Below are 16,398 nucleotides of genomic sequence, written 5' to 3' on the forward strand. Positions count from 1 at the left end.
AAGCCTTTCAAGCGATCAGCTTTGCTGCAGTAGTATGCAATAGGTCATAAGCATCCGTCTGTTTGGGACTTGAGCTTGCCAAAGGAACAGCAGTAAACAACCTGGCCCCTATGAGACAGTGGCACGGCTGGCCAGGAGGCTGCGAGCCAGCAGAGGAGCGGACATGCTCAGCTCCAGCTGGGATGCTATGGATTGCTCCTCTGTTTCCCCCCATGGTTGCCTCTGTGCCTTGTTTTGTTGCTCATGTTGGTGGTCTGGGGAGTTCCACTACATTTTTGAGGTAAGGTGGTTGGGAGTCACTGTCTCCCTCCATCAGTACCACACAGTGTGAGGTGCCAAGGCCCAGTTTGGCCTCCCAGAAGAACGCTCAGCACCCCCAAGGACTGTCCTAAACACATGTGTGGTATCAGCACTCACTGGGGCAGTTCCAAGGGAAACTTTGGAAAGGTCACCATTCTCCTTTGGTGTCACCTTTGGGCTGGAAGAGCAGTTGAATTTCAGGGGGGCACATGTGACACCTACAGCCAGTCTAGATCCCTTAGTTCTCTACTTTCAGTCTCATTCTATGTCTCTAAATCACACACCTCCAAACTGGTCCCTGCAACAACTGAAATCTGCTGAATCAGCAGCTCTGGGAGAGGGGAATTACGAAAAAAAGGATTTCAGAGCTGCCAAATTTTCAAGCAATAGCATGGCACAGAAAGCAGAAGGCATGCAGACAACATATAAGGAGCAAGCTGGAAGGCACTGGAGGTCACTGTACAACCTATGAGGAGAGCAAAGGGCATGTAACCAGCAGAGAATGGTGAAAAGTATCATGATTATTGCAATCAATGCAAATGGGTCCCCAGGGAAAGCATATTTTTGTACAAAGAGCCAGATAAGAAGTGATATGATTTGCTATTTATGCAGAGGACAAAACACGGGCTCAGCAGTCAGCACAGTCTAAGGAGAGCCCAAGGTCAATTGCTGTGTAATTCATATTCATATAAAAAAATTATGGTGCAGAACAGTGCATATCTGCATAAGTAGTGAAAAACTGCAAATCCTATATTGGTGTAAAAATACTCAGAGCTCAATTAATTAAAATCTAGACTAAGAAAATGAGAGCTTGAAATGCTCTCATTGAAAAAGAAGCTGCAAATACAGACCAAGCTGATTATGCAGAAAGCAATGCTGTAGAGAGAGAAACTCAGATGTTTAAATGGATGCATAATTTCTTACATTAGGGGAGCAAGCTAGACAGAGCTTTGAAACATATATTTCCAAAATAAACTCTCCAAATGGGAGTATAAAGGTTTTAAACTTGGGAAAATCAGGTTTCATTGTAGTATAAATGCATATTTTCAACTTCTTCTGCAGAGAAAACCCATAGCCCTAAATCTGAATAGAAGTAAAAAAGGTTATAAAACACCGTTTCCCCATCCACTATGTGTTTGCAGGGCAAGCCTCTGTTTCCAGGGTTTTTTTTAAGTAAATTCAGGGATTTTCTGAATTGCAGAAACTGCCGAAATTGAGGCATTTTCTCATTCTGTCACCCCTGAGATAGGCAACACCTGGATTATTAAATAGGGCAGGCAGGGACCTCTTCCTGCTCTCGAAGAAAATTGGTAGCGTGCAGATCCCATCCACAAGGCAAAGTGTATCTGTATCCAAATTGCCTAACCAGGAATGGCCCTTCGGTTCTTTAGTCCCAGGTATCCTTGCATCTGTCACAGCCTCAGCCTCTGCACTTCCTTCTTTCCCTTTTCTTGAAAGAATTCTTGTCTTGAGTTGTTCCCTCCATAAGCATGTCCCACTGATCTCCAGGGAAGCAGTAACCTCCTCCTCACCCCTCTCATCCCAGATTCAGCTGCTCTGTCTTAGAGATATTTGAAATCCATATTAAACCAGTTAGGGTTAACTATACATCTGAGTTTTTAAAAAGAGGATATTAAAATGGCATGTATGTGTGGAATCTAACCTTAGTTAAATTAAATTAGAGACAGGCACTTAAAATCCCTTACTTCTAGATGAGGTTATAGGAAATGGGTCAGTCTCAGTGGTAACATCACTGGATATTAATCTGTGGAATATGGCAAATGGAATATGTGATGCAATCTGCATCAAATACTGTAAGAGAGGTAGCAAATTTGGGACTGAGAAACCAACAGCAGTTCTGAGACTTCAGTGAAAGTAAATCCAATTATATGTTTCAATACTGATGGAAAGACCAAGGGATTCTAGCAGTTAATAGCCATAAATATCTGCAAGATGGACAGTGCATGTCTTCCACTGCTATCAATAGCTTGATGAAGAGAGAATTCTGTCTGGCTCCCAACAACTTCAAAGATTTATGAGGATCATTCCAAGGCCTATGAATATAAGGCGTCTGAAAGTGAAAACTGAAAAAGCACTAACGAAGCAGTGAGAGACAGATGAATGCTTCTGAAAATGAAAAATGTTGGCAACATCCAGAGACAGAAATGAATGTAAAATGATTTAATAATTAGCTAATGCATTTCTCCCTAATAACTGTTTGTTGACTCATGTAAACAAAATTGCTATTGGATAAGAAGAAACACCATCACATAAATGAAGAACTGATTAAAGAGAGGGAATGTAGTTAAAATGAGCAATTTTCATAGTGAGAGGGATTCTAAATGAAGCACCACAGGGATCTCTGCTCTGGCTTGTGCTGTTCAATATCTCCCTAAATGATCTTGAGAAGAGGATGAAAAGGAAAATTAAAGCATTTGCTGGTGGTAAGCTTTCAGGATAGTTAAAAAACTGTAGAAGGACCTTGTAGAATGATAAAAATGGGCAGGTAAAATTCAGTAAAGGTATTTAGAGTATTTTTAACAAACCCAGCTTTACAATCAAAGGGGTAGGCTCTTACTTGACTGTAATCTCTTATAAAGAAAATCTCACAGTCCTAGTGGATGCTATTAAAACATCATTTCCACAAACACTTTTGGTATAAGTTAGCTGTCAACGACTGTTAGAAAAGGAACAAAGAACAAAGCAAAGCCACTATGAAAGTCTTTCTGCATCCACGTCTTCTTTATTGTAATTTGTGTTGCTCTACTCAACTGAAAACATGAACAGGGAATGATCAAGAGAGGATTGTCCTTCTGTATAAGAAAACTGAACAAATGCAGATCCTTCTGCTTGGAGAAGAGATGACTGAAGAGGGTATGATGGGCACCTTTAAGATCTCAAGCAGCAAAGAGGATGTGGCTGCAGAGCAGCTGTATTTCTAACTGAAGAGCTGAAAACTTGGGATGAATTCAGCAAGGGAAGATTTGATCTCAGAATGAGCTGTGGAACTTCTCTGGCAGCTCCTGGCTTATTTCCTGGCTTATTCCACATAAGAATGATCTTTCTGCATTTTCTTCTAATTGTCACCTCAATGCCTTGGCCAAAGATCCCCTATATGTGTCCTGGGGACTCCAGCTGACATATCCAGCATAGGGCAGGACAGAAATATTCTAATACATACCGTGACAAGACCAGCCTCCTTGTACAGATAGTATCCTCCCCTTTCATTGCACTAAGCGTTTCTTGAGATTTGGACTTGAAAGCATTTCTGTTGCATCCCGGGCTTGGGTTCAGATTAGGGGTTCTGATATGTGTTAGTTAGCCGGTTCTGTGTACTCCTGTGCACCCCCCGTGTTCCCCCCACCGCAGTGGTCCACTCTGGGTTACCACTGGAGCTCACCATGCCAGTCCTGTAACCACCCCCTGCACACTCCGGAGAGTTCTGTGTCTGTTACCCCATCCCTGCATTCCCGTTCGCCCCAGAGCCCTGTGTCCGCCCCTGTTGTGTCCCCGTTGGTTACCCCGGTCCACGTCACTCCCCCATAGCCTGCCCCCATTGGGCGAGGGGGGCTTCCACCTCCCTCAGCCCGCCCCCTATAAAACCCCATGAGTTACTTTGTTCGGCGCCATTTTATCCACGCGACGCTGGGAGCAAGTCGCGCTTCTCCCTCGCAGCTCCACGCAACAATAAAAGCTCTCCAGCCGACCACGTGGACAGACTGGACATTCCTTCCCTCTTTGTCTTGCCCCCAGCACCGGCAGCAGAGCGTGGCCAGCCCACCCCGGTGCGCTGAACGCAGACGCGCCCGTAAGGAAGCGGCACCCTGGTCCCGCCGAGAAGCAGCGCCCTTGCCGGGCTCTCCGGAGCTGCCCAGGACTGGGAAAAATAACGCAATGCCTCACATTTCTAGGTTGCCTGAGTAGAAATGAATGGTCCCAAAAGGATCAAGTAAAACTTGTATGTCAAAGTAGCTATCAAAGTATTTCCCTATTCATTACCCTCCAGTCATTCCTTCTGTCATGATGAGCACAGGTAGTATACGAACACTGACACGTAAAAAAAGTCATTTAACATTTTTCCCCCAGAAAGCTGTCAGAGAATATTGTCTTTTCCCAGAACTCTCCAAGTGCTGTTGAAGGGTTCAATCTGAAACACAGCCTGGGTAATGAAATCATGCATTGTTTCTGTAGCAACAGTAAGCATTAGAAAACTCAGGGAATTCAGACAATTATGCCTTTCCAGAGCCTGGCAGTTAACTTGAGAGTGAGTCTCTCAAATAAATTCCATGTTTCAGAAAGATCTCAAATTTAGAATTACCTTTTCAAACAGCAATCAGCCAGATACCCAGCTGACTGGCTCCAAATTATGTTGGTAAATTAGGTACAGATCTGATAACCTTTAAACTACAACCTATATGGATACCCACATTAGATTAGTATCTGTTTTTTTCTTATTAAAAAAAAGCTACAAAAAAACCCTGTGATAAAGTAATGAAGAAAATTTAAATTCAGTTTAGATATAAGTTGGTATCCAAAACCAACAATAGTTGTATCACACTTGATTTCACTGATAGCCAGGGGTTTGTATATGCTAACCTAGAGGAATTATTAAGGAAATTAGATATTCTTTTAAATGTCTGTAGAATATATGTTCTTACATAAACACAGTACATGCTACAGCCTAAATTGCTAGTTGCTGTTATTAAATACTTAGTTTTGTGGGGGACATAAATTTTCATTGACTACCTACACAACAGGAATCTGTAAAAGTAAATTCTCTCCTCCTTGCCCTTTTGCCATTATGACACACCACAAACACCTATCCCGTTTTTATGACATACAATAAGGCTGTATTGGACTGCTATGGGTCAGATGTAAAGACAAATATACTGATCAAGACAGAGGGATTGTATTATAGGAAATACAAATGTATTTCCTATAAGCAACTGTATAAAGGTAATGAGTTATTCACAACTAAAGATTTTTTTTTATACTTTGGCTCAAGAATTCAGGCGTGTTGGACTAGAGAGGACACCCAGGGTCAGTTTGTGCAGTTAGAAGTAGCTACATCATGTAGTTCTTTAGAGGAATTTAACAAGCTGACACAAGACTGTCCCAACCAGAGGTAAATACAGCTGTCCCTCTCAGAGGCACTGAAAGCTGTGTGAATGCCTGGTGTGTGGTCCCAGCTGCTGTGACAGAAGGGCAATCTGCAAGGTTGACTATAATGAGAGCTTAAAAATCTGTTACCTGTATAAGGTTCTACATGTAGATAGCTAAATTAGGCATCACTACTTGCCACTGAATCTTGCCCCAGGTTTCAATACCCTCAGAGAGTGCTGTTCCCTTCCAGCATTAAGTTCTGCTCAACACACGGCAGTTTCTCTTAAGATCCATTTACTTTTCCTCCCCACTCACTGTTTTTCATTACTGGTCCCTGGTTCCTCTCTCCTCTCTTTTTCAAATCCCAATCATAGATTTTCAGCCTCTGAAATAATTCCTGCTAACTGCCTTTTCTCCCCTTTCCCAATAACCAAGTGAGTTTCTTGACTCTGGATTCAAATAAGGTAGCTTCTCTATGAACATTGCAGGATAAAAACACCTGGGGATCTGTAAGGATGCAGGAAAGGCAGCCCTCCTCCCATTTTCCATCATTCTCTGGGGGTCTAGGAGGGGAAGGAGGCAAGGCAGCTGCACTGCTTAGTGTACATGAAAACTGCAGGGATTTATGGAAGTCTAAGCTGTGATTAACATTTAATAAGAAGAAGCAAATGGTGAAAACTTAATCAAAGTTGAACACATATTAATGGGAAAACGCAAAGTTCACACCTGGCATAAAGGGTGCTCTTTAGCAGATGTGATGCCTTAACCTCAAATTATAAATGCATCAGAGCATTTCAAAGAAAAGTAATCATCTGCTGTTTGCAGAATTATTTTTTCCCCCACATGTCAGAGATATGTTGACTTAAACTATCCAAAAGCACTAAACACAAGCTGGTGCTGAACAGTGATGAAAGCCAAGGTCTGGGTAGCTTGGCTAACTGGTGGTGCTTCCAGACATTTTATCTAACAGTGCAATCTCTTAGCTACATATATACACACACATATTTGTGTATATAGATATATACCCATATATTCAGGACCTTACATTCCTGCCCTGACTAAAGTTGCTTTGATCCCTGTTGATGCATCACCACATTGCTCCTCCCAATATTTCATGCTATTCAGGTGGCAGCACTGCTTCCAACTGAGCCACACACCCTTGGTCCACTCCTTCAAGATGCTCCTGGCAATGTGGGAAGCAATTGTTCTATATGGTGGCATTTTCCTACTGGAACAAAACACCTTCAGCATCAGTCAGGATCAGAGGTTTAAACCAGCTGTTTACTTGGAGAACCCAGAAAATGAAAGGCACATCCACATCCTTTCAGGTGCTAGGCATTTAGTTCAAGGAAGATGAAAATCCACCAAGTACTGCTTTGAGGATATTTGTTCTTGCATTCCCATGCGCTTTTAACATGTCATCTCTTCACAAAGTCAGGCTATTTCATCCATTTGCAGGTTCTGCATTCATGTTTCAGAGGTACCAAACTGTAGGCGCTATTTTTATCAGGCAATGACAGAGTATTTGAAAATGACAGCACATATGACAGGATATTGAAAACTGGCATATTTCCCCTCTACATCCAAGGAATACCCAAAGCAGCCCACATAGTTTGGCTCATCTGACCAGTAAAATGCCCCACTGAGGTCAATGGTGCTCTGTTAGCAGTGGCTGTGCTTTTTAGGCACTAATGCAGCAGAACACTTTAAATATTTTATCCATCTCATTTCTTGATCTGAAGCCAAAGTTAATTTTGTACAGAAAAGTATACTAGAATGTGAATGTAGAAAATTGCAGCTAACATCGTTGCTCATTTTAAAGGTGGAATCAGCTTCAGGTTATTCTGCCTCCAAAATTAGTCCTGCTTGAAGCAAAACACAGACCAGAGTGCTTCAGTGAAAAGCAATAAATTCTTGAATTGACACTTTCAGATTTGATTTCTGGCTTTGCAGCAGAAAAATCAAGAGATTCTCAGTTATTATGATAAATAGATAGGTTGTCTCAAAAGTCACATTGGACCTAGAAAGATTCTATTTTTAAATATGCAAATAGTGCTGGACACAGACATTAGTCAGGGTACTCCAGAAAGGATGTATCAATTAATTTAGAGAACTGGGAAAAACTGCCATTATTTAATTAAGGGATAAGACAATTATAGGCCATGCACGCATGCAAATGTATACTGTATTATCTTGGGTAAATCATGGATATCTTATATACAATAGGGCACACACACACTGAGCTGACATTTTTTAACTCCAAGTGCTGGAATTCTGGTATTTTACAAGATATAAAGTAATGAAATAAAAAATAAAGCATTTATGGCACATAACCTGTTAAAATGCTACAAGCATTTATGGAATATATCACTTTTAAAATGCTAACTATTAAACTCAATTTAGTAGATTTGTGTTGCTTCACACAAGTGCCATAGTGACTCACATAAAAATATGTCAGTAGATTCTCTTCACAGACATCAATGCAATGGTGGGTTTTTTTTCCCCCTACTCATTAAAAAAAATTGCAAAGTATCTGTGACCCAGGCACCCCAAGCAATGTCCTGTAGAAGAGCTGCAGGGTACACACTGACAGGAGGTATTATGTTTCCCTGTCTGTGGAGCAATAGACTGGTGTATTTAAGCCAGGCACGTGCCACAGTAGCTAATTTGAGGGAAAGGTATCTCATAAAACCTAGTAAGAATCTGCTGAAGACCACAAGCAGCAAAATGTTTAAAAATTCACAGTGGTGTTGCAGAGATTGTCTGCTGTGTAGAAGTCTGGACACATTGACTGAGTCAGACTTAAAATTAACCCAGTTTTATTTCTAAGAATACAGTCTATTGTTAGATAAAATTAGCTCTGCAACTCTGAATTCTTGCTACCAATAAAAAAAAAGCTCAGTTTCATTTAGCATAGCAACGTTTGCAAACTGACACATTGTGAAACCCACAGTGCTTTCCACTGATGTTCAAGCAGAAATTCACACTATTAACCTCATGCAACATTTGCATTCAGACAGGCAAGGCTGTGCCTAACTATGTATTTTGTTACATGTTTGACATGGAACTCAAGTCTATGGTGCAGCTTTAGAGCAATTTGAGAGAAGAGAAAGCTCAATACTCCATGGCAAATTGATGTGGAAAACTCAAAACATTATATGTAAAATAAACCAACCATGAGTTTTGGCAAAACCAAGCAACTCCCATCAATTTCCACATGAGTGCAATGGACAATTTTCAGTACCAGAGTATCTGCCAGGTTTTTTGGTATAGGAATTCAAACAAAAGGAGAAAATCTAGCTTCCTCTTTCAAGGGTGTAAGTCCTATGTGAAGACCAGGGAAAAATCATAATTTCCAAAATAAAGAACTGCATTCAATCAGCATTATTAAAGACCTCTCTCCTACTGCAGCATCAAGTATTCACCAATGCCAAAGCTAGATCAGCCATCCAATCCAATATAGCAAATGACACAGATTGGTAGTTTGATTTTAATACAACAGCTCCTGTAAACTGGTTATTCCTGGTATGAGGTATTTAATTAAAAGCCAAAGACCTCAAAGTCAAAAAACATCTTCATAACTCATGTTGCTGTGCCCGGGTTTTGGAAGCTGGCATTGTTCCAAACTGCCAGTTTCCCAGTCAGTTTGATCAATTCCTATTTCAGTGATGAAAAACTTTCCTATACCTCTGACAATTACTGACTGCATGAGAAGTGGGAGCTTTTAAAGATCACCCTTGTATTATTACAAGATATTCTAAAAGTAGAGTTTCAAAAACATTTTGAAAAGGCCACAGAAACATTATCTGTGTCACGGAAATCCCTCAAATTATAGAAATCTTGACTTGATCCCTCATATAGCAGCTAGAAGAACCAGAGTAATCAAAAGGAACACCCGTGAAGAAGACAGATTTATGCAGATTAAGGTAGCTGTTATAAATTAAACAATTCCCAGTTTATCTTAATTGCACTGAAGACCTCAAACACAGCTCAAAAACTTAAAGATTAGCTCATTTTTGAGCATTTACTTCGTTGCATTTTTACTTCACCTCCACCATATCCTCTGCTGATGAGCTCCAGTCTACTGTTCTGGGAGCCACCTCACAGAAATCTATGCTATTTTAAGAGGCCTCTGTGACAGATTTAGGTCCCAGCACTCCTGTGTTTGAAGTTCCTGCATGACCTGCACTAATAATTCAGTAAACCTCTGAAAGGCATCACTCTCCAGTACATACCAACATAGAAGGAACTCCTTAGACTTTAGGTTTCTCTGTTTAAGCAATGCACTTTGCCTTTCCTCTCATTTTTCCCAGCTGCATTTTACAACTGTTACCAATAGGGCTCTTCATCAATCACTGATTAGCATTGCTATTGCTGAGATTTATTCTAGGCACAAGCAAAATAGGTAGAATGTCAAACTGGGACATGAAATAACTCATGGAAGCAGGCTAGATGTAAAAGGAAAGAAAAAGAACCCAAAAAGGCAAGCTTTATTTTCTGACTCTACTATATATACAACGGCAAAAATGACAGTGGATTGGAGGGTGAAACTGCCACCTCTCCAACCACACTGGTTAAACCAACAGTTCATAATTTCTCTCCACCCACAAAGAAGAATGTAAAACAATTATTATTTACATGAACATGCGTGAGAAAACGCAGTTGAAATATGTAAATATCAGAAGGCATAGGAACTTTTAGAAGAACTTTAAAACTCTCAAAAGAACAGGGCGACAGTAGAAGTCTATGGCAGTTATGCTCAGACAATGAATGAAGCAGGCCCTCAGCCCCTATTTTTATTTTTACATCTTTTATCTGATAAAAAAAAAGTATATTACTCCTTCAAACATACAAGGCACTTTAGGTTAAAGAATATGGAAATAAGAATCTCTTATGGTTAAAAAGATAAGAAAAACAGGGCTGAACCCAGTTTAACGTAGTGTCACTACAAGGCTATTAATACTTTTTCTGCAAATTGTTTCTGAGAGCAGGGTCATCAACTTGTTTGATATTTATGGATTTTCTTCCATTTAAGAGGATTGGCATCTCCTGCTCTTGTAGGCCTCATGACAATGGTGTCTACAGAACTTCTCTTTCAAGAAACCTGGTGAGCCCTATGACACACCATTTTAATCAGATGCAGCTGTTTGTTGTCCTCTTTTAGCTCATGGAAACTGAGGCAGAGAGAGGACACAGCTCCCCAAGGGCAGGCAGGTGGCAACCTCGACAAGGAGAAGTGACTCCCTGAGCATCTGCAGCACAGTGGCCCAGCCATGAGCTGAGGATGCCCTTAAGACCCTCATGCAGGTAGCTGAGCAGCAGCAGCAGCATGAATATCAATTACTTGTTCATGCTTGGCAATGCATTTATTTTATTTTTCAAGTTTCAAGGGAGCAGGGAGAAGCAATACAGAAAAAAGGCAGATGATGTCCACAAGCCTGTGTTGAAGGGACTCTCTTCCAGAAAACAAGGACATTCAGAAACCTGTGTTTGACCTTCTACAAGACTGGAAAAGGCCAATGTGACCCTGGGAGCACAGACACCTTTCTGAACTCTTAATAGTCTAAGCAGGCCCCTGCAAATCGTTTATGGACAGGCAGCCACACAAACCAGTTTTAGCTTGTTCAGGCCTTTTAAATGGAAATAAATTCTTCAACTTCTCTTATCACTGACAGAGCTCTTAACAGCCTAAAAGTCTCATAAATGTAAAGCTTGTGTTAAATTGCCCTCTAGAGGAGACAACACAGAGGCAAGAGAATGAAGAGCTGGAAACCAATTGTAACCAATTTTTTAAAGCAGCAAAACTAACACAGTAATGCCATGCTGTTCTTTCAATATATCAGGAGAGAAATCTGATTGTACAATTGCCCTTTGTTCCATTTTATTTCAAGGGCATAAAATCCTGTACTACAAAATAAAACTGTGTTGTAGTTTCAAGATGAGGAGGTAGATCTTCGCAGATCAAAGGTGGAGTTCTGTTTTTGAGACAGGGAGCTGTCTCTTCATTTGTAATTTACTTTAAGGACAGCAGGATGAGTTTTTTGATTAGAAAGGGATTTCTGCTGATCAGAGTTGACTCTGTTGCTTCACACCCATTCAGTCCTGAGCTTTTCAAAACTATTTCTCACCATGCTCAATTGACAGGGTTTTGCAAAATGAATCCCTAGGGGGGAAAAAATCACTAACTGTTGCAGCCCTTTGTTCTTACAACAGGAATTTTATAGATTCCTTTAATTTTTTTCATTTTATAGGAAGTTGTCTTTAAATTTGAAAGAATGGCTATATCCCTTGCCTGGACCTTTTCACTCTTACTAACCCTACCTATCCATGTCAAAAGGAAACAAATAGTATTATATATCTTAGAGATAAAATGTGTGATAAGATTCATCTGGTTTAATTAAAAATAGCAAATCAAAGCATTTTAGCCTTCTGTAACACTAACAGAGTAGGAATACAACACAATAAGAACAAGTACTGGGGTGATGTATGAACCATGGCTACTTTACCAAAATAGCAGTGGCAACTTTATTGTAGATTGCAAATGAGGAGACTGAAAAATGAGAGGAAGCTGCAGAACCCAAGGTCTCTGATACGATACAGCAACATGAGAAATTAGTGGCTCACACTGATACCTTTCCCAGGCACCTGCCCTACCCCTCTGATGGATATTGTTGGCCCCAAGGCAGGGTAATCTGATGCACTATTAATTAGTTTCCAAATTGCTGTACATTTCCATATTCGAGTAAGGTGGTGCCTCTTCCAATGTACCTTAACATAACGAGCTGAAAGCCTGGTGTTCCAGGGAAAGCATAATGAATGAATTGGATGTGCTTTGTACAGGCATGGGAAATGAACTGGAATTAACACTGATCTAAATTTTATGAGTATCGTCTGTGTTGACCATTAAAATGGAAGTTACAAAGTTAATTACAGTCATTATTTCTCTGTGTACATCGCAGTCAGCTCCCTCAGTATTCATGGGTGCATCCCCTTAGGGCCCTATGTATGTCAGTTTGCTTAGGTGTTTGCCATCCTGGTCATTGTTCACAAACGATAAGACATCCTTTTTCCAGACTTTTCCCTTGATCTCTGCAGACTGCTATTAGTTGCAGCTATTTATGTTGTCCTTCTATTTGGGAACAATGACCTGTTCTAATTTGCCCCCCTCCCACATCTATGTGAGAAGATAAATGTATCTTCTTGAAACAAGAATTCCAAGTATAACTCTAGAGCCCATGTTGTATTCTGAAATAAACTTCTTTTTTCTAATTACTTCAGTCTTGAGACCAGGGTAAGAAAGGGCAGTTGACATCATGGAATAACTTAAGCCTAAGTATTTACAAATGGTTGAGAGAATACAAACAATACAGAAAGAGAAATGTAACAAGAATGCAAAAGCATAAATCTGGTGTGGAAGACACATTATTCACACCATGTCGTATTCTTATGATGCACAAGAACTGCATAATAATTTAATGAGTGCATTTCTAGAATTGTATACAGTATGTCTCAGCTGCCTCTACAGATTACAGATAGGGACACTGTATTAGTGTGGGGATGAGAAAAATGAGTTAAGGCATTCATTTTACAAAGCACTAAAATAGAACCGTAATATCAAATCAATGTCAGCTACTGTAAAACATGTATAGTAAAAATGTGATCAATTTAGGCTTACTCGTGACTTTGCTGGAAAGCTTTCAAGCTGATTTGTGTAAGAGCATCATATTACAAGAATGGGGCTGAGCTTATTTGAGACATTGCATCCAACCTTCTCCTTTTAAGAAGATATTTGTTGGTGCCTACCACTCTGCAATACAACCACCTTTCAAAATCTTTCTGTGAGAAAGATTTCAAAATACTGTGTGAGAAGCTGCAGGTTCTTTCAGAGGGATAGAGTGGAAGCAGTTCTAGCACAGCAATTCATTGCCATCTTCCATGCTCTCACCAGGTTCTCAGAGATCATTTAATGTATTAATATTTAGCATTCTATAAATTCTCTCAACTAAGTAACCAAAAGAGTGCCATTACATTCACAAAGTGTTAAAAAGTGAAATTTTGGGAGCAAACATGGGGGATCTTGAATAATTGTAAAGAGAGAGAACAGGCTTTGTGAGGTAGAAATATTCAGAAAATAAGGCTTCAATCATTCTACTGGCTGTGATGAAAAATCTCATCCTTTGAGTCTAGCCCCTGTCATTTTATGTCAGCCTTGAAAATACAGATGTAAGAGACACATCTTCCTGTTGATGTAGCACCACGACCACAACAAGGTGATCAAAAAGTACAGCACCACTGAATGGGTGCCCTTGTGTCACCCATGCACCTCTGCCACATCAGGTTCAGCCTTCACCACCTGGGGCTGAGCTTGGTTTGCTTGCTGATCTGACTGGGAACTAATCTTACTGAAGTCTTAGTTGAGGAATGAACACCTGAAGCACAGCTTGAGCCAATAGAAGAGCAGTGATGGGAGCATGCACTGATAGCCGGGACGATAACATTCTGTCTGCAATTAGACTGCCTTTAGCCCACCATGAAACCACAGGACTAATGTACACCAAAAAACCCAAACAGTTCTAAGTACTAAAGAGCTGCATTGCTCTCATTTAGGGACTATGGGTATAGATTCCTGAGCCATGGAGTTTTCCATCCACAGCTATTTCTCATCCTCTGGAAGAAGTCTCTGAATTACCATACCACAGGTCCTGCCTTGCACTGAGTCAAGCACAAGAGTAAGTCTGTCTATCTGTCTGAAACAAATACAAATTGCTGCAGCACTGGGCATGACAATGATATATCTGTGAAAAGAAAACCACCTACACAAATTAACTACATGCCAGCCTTTTCCTGACATCTATTTAAGGATAATGCTACAATAAGAGAACACTCTAAGAGCAACATGAAATGTAATTACATGAAAAATCAAGATCTGAGGTTTGTTGTATGTATCATTCCTTTTTTTGGATGATGTCCAATCCAGGGAGACTGTTTATCATCAGCAGGAGAGAACATGTCTTGAAAGGGACAACACCCATTTGTTACTGTGGTACAGTGGGTCTGCTGTAAATCACATAGACTAACAAACCAGCCAGCAGCAGTAGCTCATGGGTACTGGGCATTTTTAGATGGGCAGAGTAAATCTATTGTCAGGGACAAACCACACTTCATCATCTTTCCCCTTCACCAAGGGAAATCAAGAAGAACAATAATAGAATATTAATTTACAGAAACACCTTTGAAACAGATGTTGAAGGACTGTTAAGAGAAGATGTTTGCAGAGTATTTTGTAGACTATCTATAGAATCATATAAGAAACTTAATACATTATAGCTTGAAAACCTATGCATACACTTAGCCTACACAGGTTAAGTGTGAATTATTAAATGAATTCTTCTCAACTTTGATGCTTCTCAGCTGTGTTCTCCTGGTGACAGAAGCACAAATACTATGCTACATCCTACAGTGTTATGCCAGTGCTACTGGTAGTATGCCCTTATTTTTGTGTATCTTTGCAGTAAAGTGTGATGTGACCTGGAGACATTGAGATTTTTCCTCTAAGTCTGTACCTCCTGTCAGTCCCAAGAAAACTGGGCTCCCTCCTGGCAGAGGTCGACTCCACTTGTCTGACTGAAGGTCCATGGAGGTGGGCTGTGTAGCTGTCCTATCATTTCTAGGGTAGCTCTGCACTGATGATGTCCAGAGTACTGTGAGAGACTCCCTGCACCTCAGACATATATTTCACAGCAAAAAATTCTATTTATTTATGTTCTTTGTTACCCCTGCAACCAGTTTTGTCCAAATCTGCACTTCCTTATCTGACAGCTGTAGAACTGTTTGTAGCCATGGGGTCTCCAGTGCCAGGACAGGGCTATATCTCTTATCATCCCTTGCCTGCATTCTTCTGTGCTGTGTCTCATTTTTCCATTTCTCAAGGCTGATGCTATCACTCCAGGGCTGACTACATCACTGTGTTAGAGCTATAAATATCTCATTCTGCATACAGAATAACTATCTGGTAAAATATCTATACAGAACCACGGTTGTACAACACAAAGACACACAAAAGTGAAAGAAATTAACCACAGACACCTGGTCAATTAGAGAAACTGCCATCACAGCTAGATGAAGTGAAACCAAGCTATAAACATGTCAAGAAAAGCTCAGACAGAGCAAGCCTATCAAACCACAGTCACTCTGCCTTGCAGATTCAATACAAAGATCACAGTCTGCTATCTGAGAATAGCAACCCTGTGCTGCAAGGACAAGGCTCTCATTCCTAGATCTGTACATTCCGAATCCTGTTTTTATCCCCCTTCCTCTGGGGGAAAAAAAAACCAAAAAAAAACCAAAAAAAACTTCCTTCTCTAGTGAACAGATCAAATCACCACATTTAACTTCTCTGTAAGTAACTCATTTGCTCTATGCCTGCTGATATCTTACCCAGCAACTCCCACCATTTAGAGAACAATTGCAACGGCATCACCACTTGTCTGCTGCCACACAGAGGCTTCTAGGGCAAGCCAGTGTGTCTCCAGAGGGAATCCCTTCCTGAGAGGCAGAATGAAAGAGGAGAATCAGATTTGCATTCAGTGTTAATCAGCACAGATTCACTGAGATTAATGACAATGAACTTATGAGAGATGTGAGAACTATTACAAATCCTTTTGTTCATGTACAGCAGGAATTTTTATTTGCAATTCTACCTTCTAAAAATTCACTATTTGAGTTCTTTGAATCATGTTTCAATTTACAGCCAGACACAAAGGGCAGGTTTCTGGTCCCCTAGTCAGTGCTCAGGAGGTAAATAAGCTCCTGCAGGACCACAGAGTGAGTTCATCCTCACTGCCTTCACATCCAGTGAGTATAAACACAGCACCTCTGAACATTGGAATTCCTTATGGGAATCCTCAGTGCCTTGCACAGATCTAAGGAAGTAAAGAGGAGTTGGAGGGGGCGTTTTTAATAACACTACATAACTAAGTTCTTTGACATTAGGGA

The sequence above is a fragment of the Vidua macroura genome, chromosome 3, assembly GCF_024509145.1.
Source record: "Vidua macroura isolate BioBank_ID:100142 chromosome 3, ASM2450914v1, whole genome shotgun sequence".
In the NCBI taxonomy this organism is placed as follows: Eukaryota; Metazoa; Chordata; class Aves; order Passeriformes; family Viduidae; genus Vidua; species Vidua macroura.